Source organism: Pseudorca crassidens, chromosome 5, assembly GCF_039906515.1.
Source record: "Pseudorca crassidens isolate mPseCra1 chromosome 5, mPseCra1.hap1, whole genome shotgun sequence".
Classification (NCBI taxonomy): domain Eukaryota; kingdom Metazoa; phylum Chordata; class Mammalia; order Artiodactyla; family Delphinidae; genus Pseudorca; species Pseudorca crassidens.
Window position 1 is genome coordinate 93,554,805 of NC_090300.1, and position 14,901 is coordinate 93,569,705.

The 14,901-nt window shown below is 39.6% G+C and overlaps 1 protein-coding gene and 1 non-coding gene across 2 annotated transcripts in view; one reads left to right on the forward strand and one right to left on the reverse strand.

The window, feature by feature from the left end:
- Positions 1 to 14,901, forward strand: part of MORC1 (MORC family CW-type zinc finger 1) — a 350,504-nt gene that overhangs the window by 56,919 nt on the left and 278,684 nt on the right. Inside the window, exon 3 of the mRNA XM_067738944.1 lies at positions 6,354 to 6,420. The gene's annotated coding sequence lies outside the window, so the exon portion shown is untranslated. The remainder of the gene's footprint in view (positions 1 to 6,353; positions 6,421 to 14,901) is intronic.
- On the reverse strand, positions 4,253 to 4,359 carry LOC137225666 (U6 spliceosomal RNA). Its single transcript, XR_010943973.1, has one exon. It is a non-coding gene; the product is annotated as a U6 spliceosomal RNA (small nuclear RNA).

Genomic DNA, 14,901 nt, shown 5'->3' on the forward strand with positions numbered 1-14,901 from the left:
GTTACCTACTTATGGGGATTGTTAGAGATTATGATGGAAATCAACTGTTATTCATTTTTGCGGTCCCAGTGTGATCATCTCTTCTGAGAAGCTATTCTTGACTCTCTTCTCCCACAAAATTAGGTAAAATACCCTGTCTCTGGGCATTCCTCCCACCCCTACACTTATTCCCACTCTACACCAGGACTTTCCGCTATCACTGCATTTCTTATCGTATTGAAATTGCATCTATATATACTTGTCACTGCCACTAGATTGTGATATCCTTATAACCTTTATGTCTTCAACACTTAAATAGAGTACCTGCTCATCAAAGAGTATGAACTCAGTAAATGTTTGTTGAGTGAATTAATGACATATTTCAAGTGCTTGCCCGGTAGTTAAAACATTAAAAACATTCAATAATTTGTTCTTGATTTCTTTTGTAAATTTTTATCTCCAAAGTTTTATCAAGGAAAAGATTTATCTTTTGTTTATGATGCTTTAACTACTAAAATGCAGAGTTAGGACTGTTTTTGGATCCATTCTAGGTAATTAGATACACTGTGAGAGACATGGTTCATGGAAGGTTAAGATCTATCAAACTACATGAATAACAGGATGAAAATTGCTTCAGACCTTTAGTCATAGCCTATGCACATACATCTAGAAAAAAATTATTTATTTGACCCTTTGTCCATATTTTTTGTAAATACATAACTTGGCAGTGTCAATTTAGATCAATGTGTTGGAGACCTTTTTTTTGCATTTGTCTCAGCTGCCTTATTGCACTGCATTACAAATGATGTTAATTCTGTGCTTAATTATGCTTAGCATAATATATTTGCAGCCCAGTGTTTATCAGTTGGACATAACAAAAATGCTGTTGTTTCTTCCCATCTTCCTTCTGCTTATCACTTGTTGATTTTTGAAAGCAGCTGGAGTTGTTCCATGTGAATGGAAACAATTACAAGGCTGTACAATAAATGCTTTCTCTCTAGAAACCATCTTATATCAACTGTGATCTTTGCTTTTTAAAGATTTGGTGTACGTTTTCATGCAAACTTTTAACCTGATTTTTGCTACCCTTTCAGATCAGAAGAAATCTCTTAGATAAAAAAAAAGCTCACATTTGAATTTTTCAAAAGCATGTATATTTCATCCATTGAAACAAGAACTTCCATGTCTCCAAATTGACTATTATAATCTGTCAGGCATATGTTGATTCATGTTTACATAGAAGACCATCTTAATATAATGACGGTATTTGTGCCTTAGGTTCTCATATTTTTAACTATTGCACATGACTTAGGAGTTGGAAAATGAGTAGCTTTTGGATAGTATTTATTTTAAAATGATCGCTTCAGCTAGTTTGTCCATTAGAGATGAATTTATTAAAAAAATGTTCTTTAAAATTTTTTTTGAGTGTAAGGTCAAAACTGCAATTAGAGCATAAGTGTAATTATTGAAAAACATTGTAGATTATGTGAGTTTTCCCGAAAGTTCTAAGGTTAAACTTCATGAAAAATATTTTTGGTGGCTATCAATACTTATTAAAAATTAACATCATCTTTTTTTGGTCCCACCATGTGGCATGCGGGATCCTAGTTCCCTGACCAAGGATCTAATCCGTACTCCCTGCAGTGGAAGAGCAGAGTCCTAACCACTAGACTGCCAGGGAATTCCCAAATTAACATCATTTCTGAGAGTAGTTTTTTTTTTTTAATAGATCTTTATTGGAGTATAATTGCTTCACAATACTGTGTTAGTTTCTGTTGCACAACAAAGCGAATCAGCCATATGCATACACATGTCCCCATACAGAGAGTAGTTTTACAAGTAAAGCTTAGGTCATTATAAAACATATGAGTTATGCTTTAATAATAATAGCCATGCTTATTAAGCAGCTATTCTATGTCAAATGCTTTACATAAATTATACATAATTATCTCATTTATTCCTCAAAACAGTCCCTTTAAAGGAGAGGACAAGAAAGTTAAGGATTTTGTTCAGATTTGGTAAGTGGAAGATGCAGGATCAGAGGTCATGTTGGCCTGTGCTAAATCCTTGCTCTGTATCTGTTGATATTGCTCATCTTCCTTCACCCATCCTGCCACCAGGGGGACCCAGGGGATATAGCCAAATGAAAGCTCCAGCCAAGGGCCTTCTCTATTCTGAACTTTGCTGACACCCTAAATCCTTGCTGCCTTTCCATTTCAGTAAACTTAACACATCCAGGAAGGAATTTTTTGGCTTACTTTATTCCTTGTAAGTTTCTCTTTTGTTCTAGCAAATTCTAAATGCAAGAGAGCCTCTTCCTTTAGTGTAAGTTGCTCAAGGTGGTAACAGCAATTAAATGCCACATTTCCTTCCTTTCTCTTTCTCTCTTCCCTTCTGATCCTTTCTTTGCCACCACTGACTGCCTGGCATGTATGTAATAAGTGCTCAAGAAATGGCAGCTGCTGTTGTGTTCCAGGCTCTGGGGCTCCTCTCTAAAGGGATTTTTGGTAATAATAATAATAATCATAGCTAATATTTATAGCGCAGTATGTACCAGAATCCCTTTCAAGCACTTTAAATGCATGTGCTCTGTTATTATGTCTGTCTTTATCAAGCAAGGAAAAGGTGAGGCTCAGAAAGCACATTACCTGTCTAAGATAACAGTGATAACTGGTTGGTGTCATAGTTCTGGAGCTCGAGTTTTCTGACTTCTAGTCCTTTACTGACTGATGTGGTGGCGTAAAAATGTGCTGCTCAAATCTCCTTCAAGAGAATCTGCTGTGAGGAGCGTAGCTGATGACAGACTCCAGCTGGCAACCCCTTTAAAACCACCGTGGTGTTCATACCCAAACCATACTTCCTTCCCCTGGGCTGCCTCTGGACAATGACTGAGCGTGGTGGGGATAATAGTACTAGCTCATTCCAGAAATGGAAAAATAATTCAACATTAGTAACTCTGTTAATATAATTCACCTAGAGGAGAACAAATAAGAGAAATCATGTAATCCTACCAATCAAGTATTGGAAAAAAACTCAATAAACTAGGGACTGTATGGCCACATTTTGAATTAATAGTTACCACCTAAAAGCCGGTATTATGTCAGTGAAAACACAATGAGAAAATCCCCATAATGTCAAGAATAAAGCCAGAGTGTCCACTGTCACTATTTTTTTTCCTTTTTTTAATTGAAATGTAGTTGATATAGAATATGTTAATTTCAGCTGTACTACATAGTGATTTGACATTTACATACATTATGAAATGATCATCATGACAAATCTAGTAACCTTCTGTCCCCATACAAAGTTATTAAGATATTATTGATCATATTCTTTATGTTGTATGTTGCATCCTTGTGGCTTATTTATAACTGAAGATTTGTGCCTATTAATCCCCTTTACTTATTTTATCTCCCACCTCCCAGCAACCATCAGTTTGTTCTCTGCTTTCATTTGTTTTGTTTGTGCTTTAGCTTCCACATATAAGTGAAATCATCTGGTATTTGTCTTTTTCTGTCTGATTTATTTTACTTAACATAATAACATTTAGATCCATTCATGTTGCCACAAATGGCAAATTGTATTCTTTTTTATGACTAATATTCCATTGTATATATGTACCACATCTTCTTTATCCATTCATTTATTGATGGACATTTAGATTGTTTCCATATCTTGGCTATTTAATGCTGCAGTGAAACAATAGCATGCATAAATCTTTTCAAATTAGTGTTTTTGTTTTCTTTGGGTAAATACCCAGAAGTGAAATTGCTGGATCATATGGCAGTTCTATTTTTAATTTTTTGAGGAAACTCCATACTGTTTTCCATAGTGACTCCACCAATTTATAATCCCACAAACAAGGGTTCCCTTTTCTCCACATCCTTGCCAATACTTGTTTCTTGTCTTTTTGATAATTGCCATTCTGACAGGTATGATGTGGTAGCTCACCATGGTTTTGATTTGCATTTCCCTGATGATTAGTGATGTTGAGCATCTTTTCAGGTGTCTGTTGGCTATCTGTAGAAAAATTTCTATTCGGGGCCTCTGCCCATTTTTTAATTGGGTTGTTTTTTTATATTGAGTTGTATGAGTTCTTTATGTATTTTAAATATCAACCCCTTATTGGATATATGTGATATTGCAAATACCCTCTCTCATTCTGTAGGCTGCCTTTTTGTTTTGTTGATGGTTTCCTTTGCTGTGCAAAGCTATTTATTTTGATGTAGTCCCATTTGTCTATTTTTGCTTTTGTGTCCCATGCCTGAGAAGAAAATATATGGAACGTATCACAAATTTCTGTGTCATCCTTGCTCAGAAGCCATGCTAATCTTCTCTGTATTGCTCCAATGTTAGCATATGTGTTGCCCAAGTGAGCACTCACTACTACTTTTTTAACATGGTTCTGAAGGTACTTGCCAGTACAATTAGAGAGGAGAGAATGAGGCATATATATTTGAAAAAGGATGTAATAGTATCATTATTTGCAAATGTTATACTTGCTTACATGAATATACAAAAGAATCAACTGAACAATTGTAACAAACAATAGAAGAATTTATAAATGGCTGAGTATAATAATAAACAGCAAGCAACTTTCATAATAATGGAAGAAAATATCACATTTACAATAGAAAAAATTTATAGAAATTAATTTAACAAGAAATATACAAAATCTGTACGAATAAGGAAAGCATACATTTTCTTAAATAGGAAGATTCAATGTTATAAAGATATCATCGCTTCCTAATATAAGTAATAAATTCTATATCAGTAAATACAATAAGAGTGTTATTTATTTGTTCATTTGTTTTTTGAACTGGAAGGGTTGAGTCACATGGAAAATAGGGAAAAATATTCAATAAAAGTCTGGGCAAAGAAGAGTAGCAAGTTACAGTCTCTCCCATATTTTAAAATATAGAGTTATAGTAATTGCATTAATGTAATAATAATGCATGGATAAACATGCAGGTAAATGGAATAGAAAAGAAAGTCCGTAAGTAGACACAAATATGTGTTGGATATTAGTGTATGGCAAGAATGGCATAGCAAATCAGTAGGTAAGTGATGAATTATTTAATAAATGGTATTGGGACAACTGGATAGTAATCTGGAAAATAAAATTATTTTTGGACTCTTACCTCATTTTTTATCCCTAAATTCCAAATGTTTCAAAGATTTAAATTTAAAAATAAAAACTATACTATAGAAATATTATGTATGTATACACACAGGTGTGTGTGTGTGTGTGTGTGTGTGTGTGTGTGTGTCTGTGTGTGTATGTAAAACATTTCAAGGTTAAGAAGACATTTCTAGGGTTAATCCAAAACTAAGAAATCTTAAATTAAAAGATTAATTTGACCATATAAAATTAAAATAAAATTATCTTGTCATTAAAATCCATAAGCAAAGGAAAAAACACAAATGACAAGCCAGGGGAAAATATTTTGTCTGCAACTCATGACATAGACCAAAGGATATGTTTCTCAGCATATATAAATAAATATGTGAGAAGAAGACCAATAATCCTACAAGAAATGGACAAAGGATCAAAACAGTTGGTATCAAAGGAAATATAAATGGGTCTTAACATATGAAAAGGTATTCACTTAATATATAATAGGAAAAAAATTAATTTAAGTTAAAACTACAAGGAAGTGCCATTTTCCCTTGTTAGTTTGGCAGAGATAAAAGAATTCTGATAGCATGCTATATTGAAAGGGGTGTGAGACAATAGGTATTCAATACACTGCTATTAGTTATATAATTTGGTATAAACTCTATACAAGGCTATTTAACAATATCTTATCAAAATTACAAATGCATATATTCTTTGATCCTGCAGTACTACTCTGGGAATTTATCCACAGCTATGCCTGTCACGTCTTAAGTGACAAATATACAAGGATATTCCTTATAGGGCTGTTTGAAATAAAAAGATTGAGAGCAGCATAAATACCTATATTAGGACACTGGTTAAGTAAATTATATACCTGTATGGCATGGGATTCTATGCAACCTTTTAAAGAATGAAGCTGTTCTATATGTACTGATTTTGGACAGTTTCCAATATATAATGTTAAAAGAGTAAAGGGAAGAATATGGTGTATAGTACAAGTTTTTGTTGTTTTTGTTGTTGTTGTTTGTTTTACACTTGTATGCTTTTATATGCATTGAACATCTGTAAAATGATCAAGGTACCTCCAGGGAATGAAAGTAGGAAACTAGGGGACAGGAGAAGTGAAATAGACTAAATTTTTAATCTACAAATTTTCATTTGAATTTTTTACTGCGTGAGGTATTACATACATGTAATACTCAGTGACAGCACTAAGCACACTACTCAATTCACTTGATCTTTTCTTGGTACCAAGACTTTCTAGATGGAGAATGAAATGGTCATTTACATATGGAACAAGCTTCTTATCTTGTCGAAGACTGGTAAGTTTGCTGACTGGCTGCTGCTTTAGGCTGCTTTTGAAACAGGGAGTGCATGCCTGTACTTAACAGGGACTCTGGTGACGTGCCCTGTGATTTTGATGCCAGAGATGAAAACCTAGAGAGACAGTAATAGGAGGATGAGACTAGGAATTACAGTGGGTGAGGTGAACAGACTTTGGGATAAGGAGGTGAAACTTGCCAGCAATTTTCACCCCTTTTATTAAGGTATTTATCTTGGATGGATATCTGCTTTGTACTCTGTGAAAGTCGAAAATCAGGCCATGGAGTTAACCAGAGCCTGGAGTTCTTTCTAAGGAAGCAAAATGGCTAAGAAAACACAGCAGTAATTTAATGTTTATAAAGAATGGGCTGAAATAACTATAGTATATCAAAAGCAAATAACTGCTGAGGAAATTGGCATATTTTAATTTGGTTCAGACTATATTTTACATGTTCTGGCTGTACTGTAATGTACGAGTTTGTATGTAGAGCTTAAATGTATAATTAATACAGCTTTGAGGCTAGTTCTATCCACATGATTAAAATTTGTCATGGAATTAACTTGCACATAGAGACTTTTTAACATGTTATAGTCAATGCTATAAATTAGATCTTCTCTGATGAGCTCTGAATAAAGGATTCTAATTTATCTCAGTGGTATTTTATTAGAGACATTTTAATTGCTATGGCAGGTATAAAGCACCATCAGTATCTTGGCTAAACATTTCAGTTACTGAAATCATTTTCCCTCCTAGTAAAAATAATTGGTTTAAAGAATATTCTGTTTTATTGAAGATGAGCTAAAAGTCTTTTATTTTATACGCATGATTCAGCCTCACATTGAAACTTTGTGGGAAGTTTGCTCCGTAAAGGAAAAAAGGCATCTTTTTACATCAGTGAAGGAAATTATATACTATCCCAAGGAAGAAATCCCAAATTTCCCTTCCAGAGATCTAAAAGTAAAGATCTGGGAATTGATTGCTGGTGAATAGGTTATGGGTGTGGCATTTTTAAATTGCTTTCCAATTATTTGTATTTTTTCCTTATATCTATTTTTTAAAAAAATCAAAATAATAGAAATATATACTTTAAAAATTTCCAATAATCCTTTCTCGATAACTACTCTTAACAGTTTGGCATACATTCTTCCAGAAATTTTCCACACAAAGTATTTTTTTCCTCCTTAAAATTCTGGATCTGTTGCCAACAAATGTCTGAATTCTTCCTGCTCTGCCTGCTGCATTTTATCAAATTTGCCCACCCCATGCAGTTTCAATCACTTTGTTGGAATGACGCATTGTCTAACTATAGCCAAAATTCCCAGTTTCTGGGCCTAAGGACAGATTTTATGCCAATGCATCTGTGCCGAAGAGCAGGTTTTAGATTGTGTGCCCGTGCCGAAGTAGGGACTGGGTGCCAGCTTGTTCAAAGCTCAGCCGACTGCAGATACCCACATGGAGTGAGGCTGCTTCTGGTGGCTCCGCTTCTTCAACCCCAGACACGAGTGTCTGGTGGAGCACAGTGATGAAGGGCAGTGTCTTTATCGCACTTCCTCACACTTTGCTCTGTGGATGAAGTAAGGTCTCTCACTTCAGTTTCGCTCTTGTCAAAATGATTACCAAGTTTATTCCATCTTGGATTGTATGTTTCCTAGCTACTAATGGATGATTTTTATGGTTTAATGTTTGACCACTAATTCACTAGACGCTAGTGAGAAGCTTTAAAAAATGTCTTAGAAGACAATTTTTGTTCAGTATGATAGGTCATTTGGAATAATATCCACCATTTAAAGAGGGGCTGAAATTAACAGTCTAAATGCCATGCTGCATTTAGTGTTGATTGAATTCTAACAAATCAAATAGATCTACTAAAGCCTAATACAAAATTCCATGGACGCTAGAATATTAATGCTGAGAAACGTTGGGTCAGAATGCATCAGAAGCTGTTAAATGTCTTACTGAATTTTGTCAACTTGCCTACCCTCCTTGATATGCCATCTTCAAGTTTTATTTTGGTATATTGAGATGCATGTAAAATTACTGAGAGGCGTCAAGTAGGTAGTTGGATATACAACCGTGGGGGCTCAGAGTGTGAAACAGATACATAAATTTGGGAGTTGTCAGCATAGATGGTTTTAAAAGCTACATAATTAGATGAGATCACCTGAAGAAAATGTGGGGAGAAAACTGATCCAGGTGAATTTCTAACATTTAGATGAGGAGCAGGCAAAAGAGACTGAAATAGAGTGGCCACACTGGAAGATGATGTCAGGGAAACTAAGAGGAGAGCAATTCAAGAATGAGACAGTAGGACTTCCCTGGTGGCACAGTGGTTAAGAATCCGCCTGCCAATGAGGGGACACGGGTTCGAGCCCTGGTCCAGGAAGATCCCACATGCCGCGGAGCAACTAAGCCTGTGCACCACAGCTACTGAGCCTGCGCTCTAGAGCCCGCGAGCCACAACTGTTGAGCCCATGTGACACAACTACTGAAGCCCACACGCCTAGAGCCCATGCTCCACAACAAGAGAAGACACTGCAGTGAGAAGCCCGCGCACTGCAGCGAAGAGTAGCCCCCACTCGCTGCGACTAGAGAAAGCCCATGCACAGCAACGAAGACCCAACACAACCAAAAAATAAAATAAAATAAATTTATTTAAAAAAAAAAGAATGAGACAGTATACAGTGAGGTCAGTGCTTCTACGTGGTCAAGTAAGATGATGTCAGAGGAGTGGATGTTTTTGGTAATCTTAGCGTGAAGAACTTTCAAGTTATTGTTGAGACTGAAGTAGATTGAGAAGGTAATGGAAGGTGAAGAAGTGGAAATGACGTGTGTAGAGAGTTTTTGTAATATTTTACTGTAAGGGAGAAAAGAGAATTGGTACAGTAACTGGAGGGAATTGTAAGGTCAGGAGATGTTTTATTTCATTTTGCTTTGGTTACCAACCTTCCCGAGTCGGTCCCCAACAAGGGTCCTTCTGTGCAGTGTCGTTTGAGTCAATAGAACGAGACCAAGTTTGGTTCAGAAGCAAAGGAAAGCTTTATTCTTGGATCAGAGAATGGAGGGGTGCAAACTAGTGCTTTTCCCGACAGGCTGTGGGCGGGGCTGCTTTATAGGGATCTCATCAGGGAGGGAAAGGGCGGAGTTCTCCCGGGGCTGGCACAGCTGTGCTGCTCATGCTCCAGATAGCAGTGCCAGGCACAGCATCTCCACACGCAACCCGCTGCTGAGGAACTGTGGTCCAAAGTGCTGGGTGCAAGGTCTCTGCAAGCGGCCCCCTATGAGCAAGAGAAACTAGACGAAGCGCAAAGGAAAAAACAAAACTTAGACTTATTTTACTACCCAGATTCTATTTTTATTTCCCGGGAGTTGTTAATGAGCATTGCCAGTTAAAGATCCCTCCTCTGTCTTTTGACCTCCTCCTCACTCTTGAGGGGCGCTGAGGGGCGAAGGTCCATGTTCTGTAACTTCTTCCTGCTGATTTTGGGTGTCAGCCACCATAACCCTGTTTAGAGGAGCAGAACTTCTCCTCAGCTGCCTGTAGATACGTTTGATTGTCACCAGGCCTTAACACTAACTGTTCAGACCCCTGAGCACCCACCATTTGTCTAACCTTTTGGAGACAAAGGACACCAGACAATTTAAGATACATGGCTCAAATGTTAAGAAGAGAATAATGGTCACATGACAAATGTTTTCCTAAAAATGCAGGTATCTAGGTCTTTTGCTTGTAGGCAAAAGTGTGCCCTGATGTTGAGGCTCACTGCCTTGGCCTGAATATCCCTGGTCACACTTTTGTTGTTTTTCAGAAGAGAAGCTTCAGGGCAGAGAGTGGTTCACACGAGTAGTCAAGGGGTTCCATCGCCCCAGGTTGTCTCTCAGAGGTTGGGGCTCAGGAGCCCTCTTCACTTGAGTGTGAAATACCCACAGAATGATCCCTGCAACTTCAGGGCAGAATGGGTGGTTAGGATCACCATGTGAGGTCATTCCACTTAGGAGTGAGTTGGTTTTGTTGGCTGCCAGTTTTCCAGGTTTTTAGGTTCACCCAGTCTCCTGGCTGGAAGGGGTGCAGGGCCAGGTCAGTGGGTGAAGGCAGCACCTGGTTACCATATTCCTTAGGGGCTATCACGGTTTCTCCTACCTGGAGGGCATACTTGAGTTGTTCCATTTCAAGGGGGCTAAAGTGTTCCTTCTCTTGGGTTTGGGAATGGGTCTACCATATATGAGTTCAAATGCACTTAACTTTAACTTACTCCTTGGAGCTAACTGCATGTGGAGCAGGGCAATCAGAAGCAACTTAATCTGATTTTCTTGAGTTTCCTGACATAGTTTGGCTAAGACCCTTTTCAAGGTCTGATTGGACCTCTCTACTTTCCCCAGTGAATAGGGTCTCTGGGCTGAGTGCAAGGTCCATTTTATGCCCAGGGCACTTGTTATCCCCTTCGTCACTTAAGACACAAATGCTGGACCATTATCACTTTGTAGGGATCCTGGGAGCCCAAACCTGAGGATTATTTCTTTTAGTAATGCCCTAGTCACTTCAGCTGAATGAGGAATGAGAAAAGGGGACTCACCCTTGGGGTATTAGCTCAAAAACTGGGACTAGTGGGGAATGCTTCTATCTGACCAGAAAATGTGTCTACTTGTACCAAGAGATATACCTGAAATTGCCTGGTACTCTGGGTATGACAGTGAAATCAACCTGCCAGTCTTCTCCAGGATATGTCCCTCTGGTCTGAATGGGCCTTATCTGGGGGCCTCTGGGAGATCTGGTATTGGGGTTGTTCATTGTGTAGATGGGACATATCTCAAGAATTCAACTGATTATACTTTTCATGTCAGGAGTTACCATGACCTTAACTAACCAATTATATAGGGCTTCCCTCCCACAGTGAGTTCCTTGGTGAGCCTTTCTGATGGCTTGACAAACTGCGGTTGGGGAAAAGAAGTATTGCCCGTGTTCATCAACTAGCCACTCATGGCCTCCTCGTTCTCTACTGAAGCCCTGTTTTGAGGCTTTGTCTAACTCTTCCTTACTGTAGATTGGGTAATAATTGGATGGATCTGGCCTTCAAGGTATGAGGGGTAATTGCCAAGTTACTGGTTCTAGGGCCGCCCTTTTGGTAGTTGCATCTGCCTTGTTGTTTTCCTTTATTACCTCTGCATTCCCGTTTTGGTGACACCTACAATGAATCAATGACACCTTTTTTGCAAGCTGTGCTGCTTCTAAGAGCTTCAGTATGCTTAAGCCATATTTCAACTGTTTATTCTCTGTAGTAGGCATACCTGTTTCCTTCCAAATAGCCCATGTGCATGTAGGATGGCATACGCATACTGGGAATCTGTATAAACATTGAAGATCCTCCCAGTCCTGAGCTCTTAGGCTCAGGTGAGGACAATCAGTTCCACCTTTGGGGCAGAAGTCCCTGGGGATAGGTTTTGTGCTTCTTTGACTTGGGTCTGGGAGGTCACTGCATATACTGCCAGCCTTTTCCCCTCTTTCATAAAACTGCTCCTGTGTGTAAACCATTCCTCATCGGCATTTGGGAGAGGTTCACTTCCTAGGTTGGGATGACTGGAATAGATCACATCTATGGTTTCTATACAGTCATGCTCTGGGGCCCTGTTTCTGTGGGTAGCAGGGTGGCAGGATCTAGCGTGTGACAGGTTTTTATGGTAGCCACTGGGTTGTCTAAAAGCATAGGGTGAATTTGAATCGACTTTCTAGGGGATAGCCATTCTGTTCCCTTAGAATTTAACTAAAGTCTGAACCTGGTGTGGCATTCATATAGTGACTGGTGACCAAACACTAACTTTCACCCTCCTTTAGCAGGGTTGTGGTAGCTCCTACTGCCCGCAGGCAAGGAGGCCATGCCTCAGCAGTTTGATCTAATTGTTTAAAGAAATAAGCAACCACTGGAGTAAGGGGTCCTAGTTTTTGAGCTGATGTGCCAAAGGTAGTTCCCCTTCTCTCATGAATGTAAAGGTCGAAGGGTTTGGCTAAATCTGAGAGGGCTAGGGCGGGGGCCTGAAGTAATTGCTTTTTCAACTCTTGAAAGGCCTCTTCATATTCTGAATTCCATTCAAAAGGATCATTATCCTTTCCTTTCAAATTTATGTATAGAAGTCTAGTTATTAGGCCGTAGTTAGGGATCCAGATGGACAAAACCTGGCCACCCCCGAATGCTGTTTTCTACTTTTAGGAGGGGTGGGGCAGCAAATGGCTTCTTCTCCCTCCTGGGGTAGGCTTCTCTGGCCTTCTATAAAAATGAAGACTATGGACTTCCCTGGTGGTCCAGTGGGTAAGACTCCATGCTCCCAATGCAGGGGGTCCAGGTTCGATCCCTGGTTGGGGAACTAGATCGCACATGCATGCTGCAACTGAGTCCACATGCTGCAACTAAGAAGTCTGCATGCCGCAACAAAGATTCTGCATGCTGCAACTAAGACCTGGCACAGCCAAAATAAATTAATTAATTTAAAAAAATGAAGCCTAGGTAAGTCACCTGAGTTTATAATATTTGAGCCTTTTTTTTTTGGACACCTTATATCCTTTATGGGCTAGGTGGTTCAGAGTGATTACAGTATTTTTGTCAGAAACCTCCTTAGTAGGGCTGGCAATCAGAATGTTGTCTACATACTGGAGGATTGTTCCCTCCAGATGTAGATCTTTCAGGTCTTTAGCTAAAGTTTCCCCAAAGATGGTGGGGGAATTTTTGAATCCTTGGGGCAGGACTGTCTAGCAGTGTTGTTTTTCTGTTGCGTGTTTGGGTCCTGCCATTCAAAAGCAAAATATTTCTTATGACTGTGGAGCTAATGGAATACAGAAGAAGGCATCTTTAAAATCTAATACAGAATACCAGGTCCTGGTGGATGGTAGAGTGGCCAGCATGGTGTAAGGTTAGGGACTACTGGATGTATATCCCAGGTGGCTTCACTGACTGCCCTGAGGTCCTGTACAATCCGGCATTCGCCATTGGGTTTCTTTACAGGGAGAAAAGGGTATTACAGACTGATTAGCATGGTCTCATAAAGCCCTGGTCAATTAGGCTCTGTATAATGGGGGCAATGCCCAAGAAGGCCTCTCCAGGATACTGTTTTCTATGGGCCATGTATGTCCAGGTTTTAGATGGACTGTCACAGGACTGGCTCCTACAGCTCGTTCCACCTGTCCCTGATTTATTAGAGATTTACTCCAGGGAGATCAACTTGCTCTGTCTGGGGAAGTTTTTTCCTCAGCCATTAACATTACCATCTTGTGCCATTTGTCTAAGGGAATGCCAATCTCCAGTTTGTCTCCCATTAGGTGGATAGTAGCACCCAATTTATGTAAGATATTTCTTCCTAGCAGGGATATAGACTATTCAGAAACATACAGGAAGGAATGGGTGAGCATGTGTTCATCCAATTTATATTCTAATGGCTCTATGAATGTCTGTTGTTGGGCCTGCCCTGATACCCCTGTAATTTTACACCTCTTATGACTGAGTTTACCTGATCTGGTGTTCAGAACTGAGTAAGGGGCTCTGGTGTCAGCTAAGAATTTGACAGTTTTCCCCGCTACATCCAATGCCAACCAGGGCTCCTTGGGGATCAGTTGGAGTCCTGGCTTAGGAGCCCTCTGGCCCCATCATTCTCCATCTATTTGGACCATCTGCCTTTGAGGGTAATGGCCAGGATCTGACATTTCCCTTTGGGGTCAGTGAGGGCATTCTCCTTTTCAGTGTCCCTCTGGTTTACGTATGGTGAAATGATTGGGTCCTAGTTTCCTTGGCTTGCTATCCCTCAGTGGGAGCTGGGCGCCACTCACCAGAGTTGAGTGTCTCCGTGGGCAGTTAGTTCAGATTCCCATGCCAACCAATTGACATTGGAGGGCAGCAGCTTGCCTCTGGGCCTTTTTCTTCTCTGACTTTTCTTCCTCTGTATCTGGGTTATTAAACACCCTCAACCCTCAGTAGGCAACCTTGACCAGGCGATAGGTAGGGGCATCTGGTGTGTTTCCATTTTCTGAAGTTTATGCCTAATGTTGGGGGCGTTTGGGGAAATAAAATATGACCTCAGGATTGCATTCCCTTCCAATGGCTCAGGGCCAGTGGTAGTAGATTTAGAGGCATTCCCTGAGGTGCTCTAGGAATCCTGGAGGGTCTTCCGCTGGCTCCTGATTGATTTCCTTTATCTTATTCCAACTGACAGGTTTCTGTCCTCCTCCTTGGATTCCCTTTAGGATCATATTTTTATAATGAGTCAGTCTCTGTCTTCCACCCCCTTCTCCATTGTCTTGATGGTCCCACTTGGGTTTGGTATCTGGGATCACTTGATTCCATGGTCTGAAAACGGCATGACCTGCATTGTTTCTGTTCTCTTTGGTTTTTCTTGCCTCATTAGGAGTACTTTGAGGAGGTTCTGGGTGTCAACCCAGGTGGGGTCATGGGTCTGAAAGATTCCCCTACTCAGATACAGGACCCCTCTGGATTTTCCCACA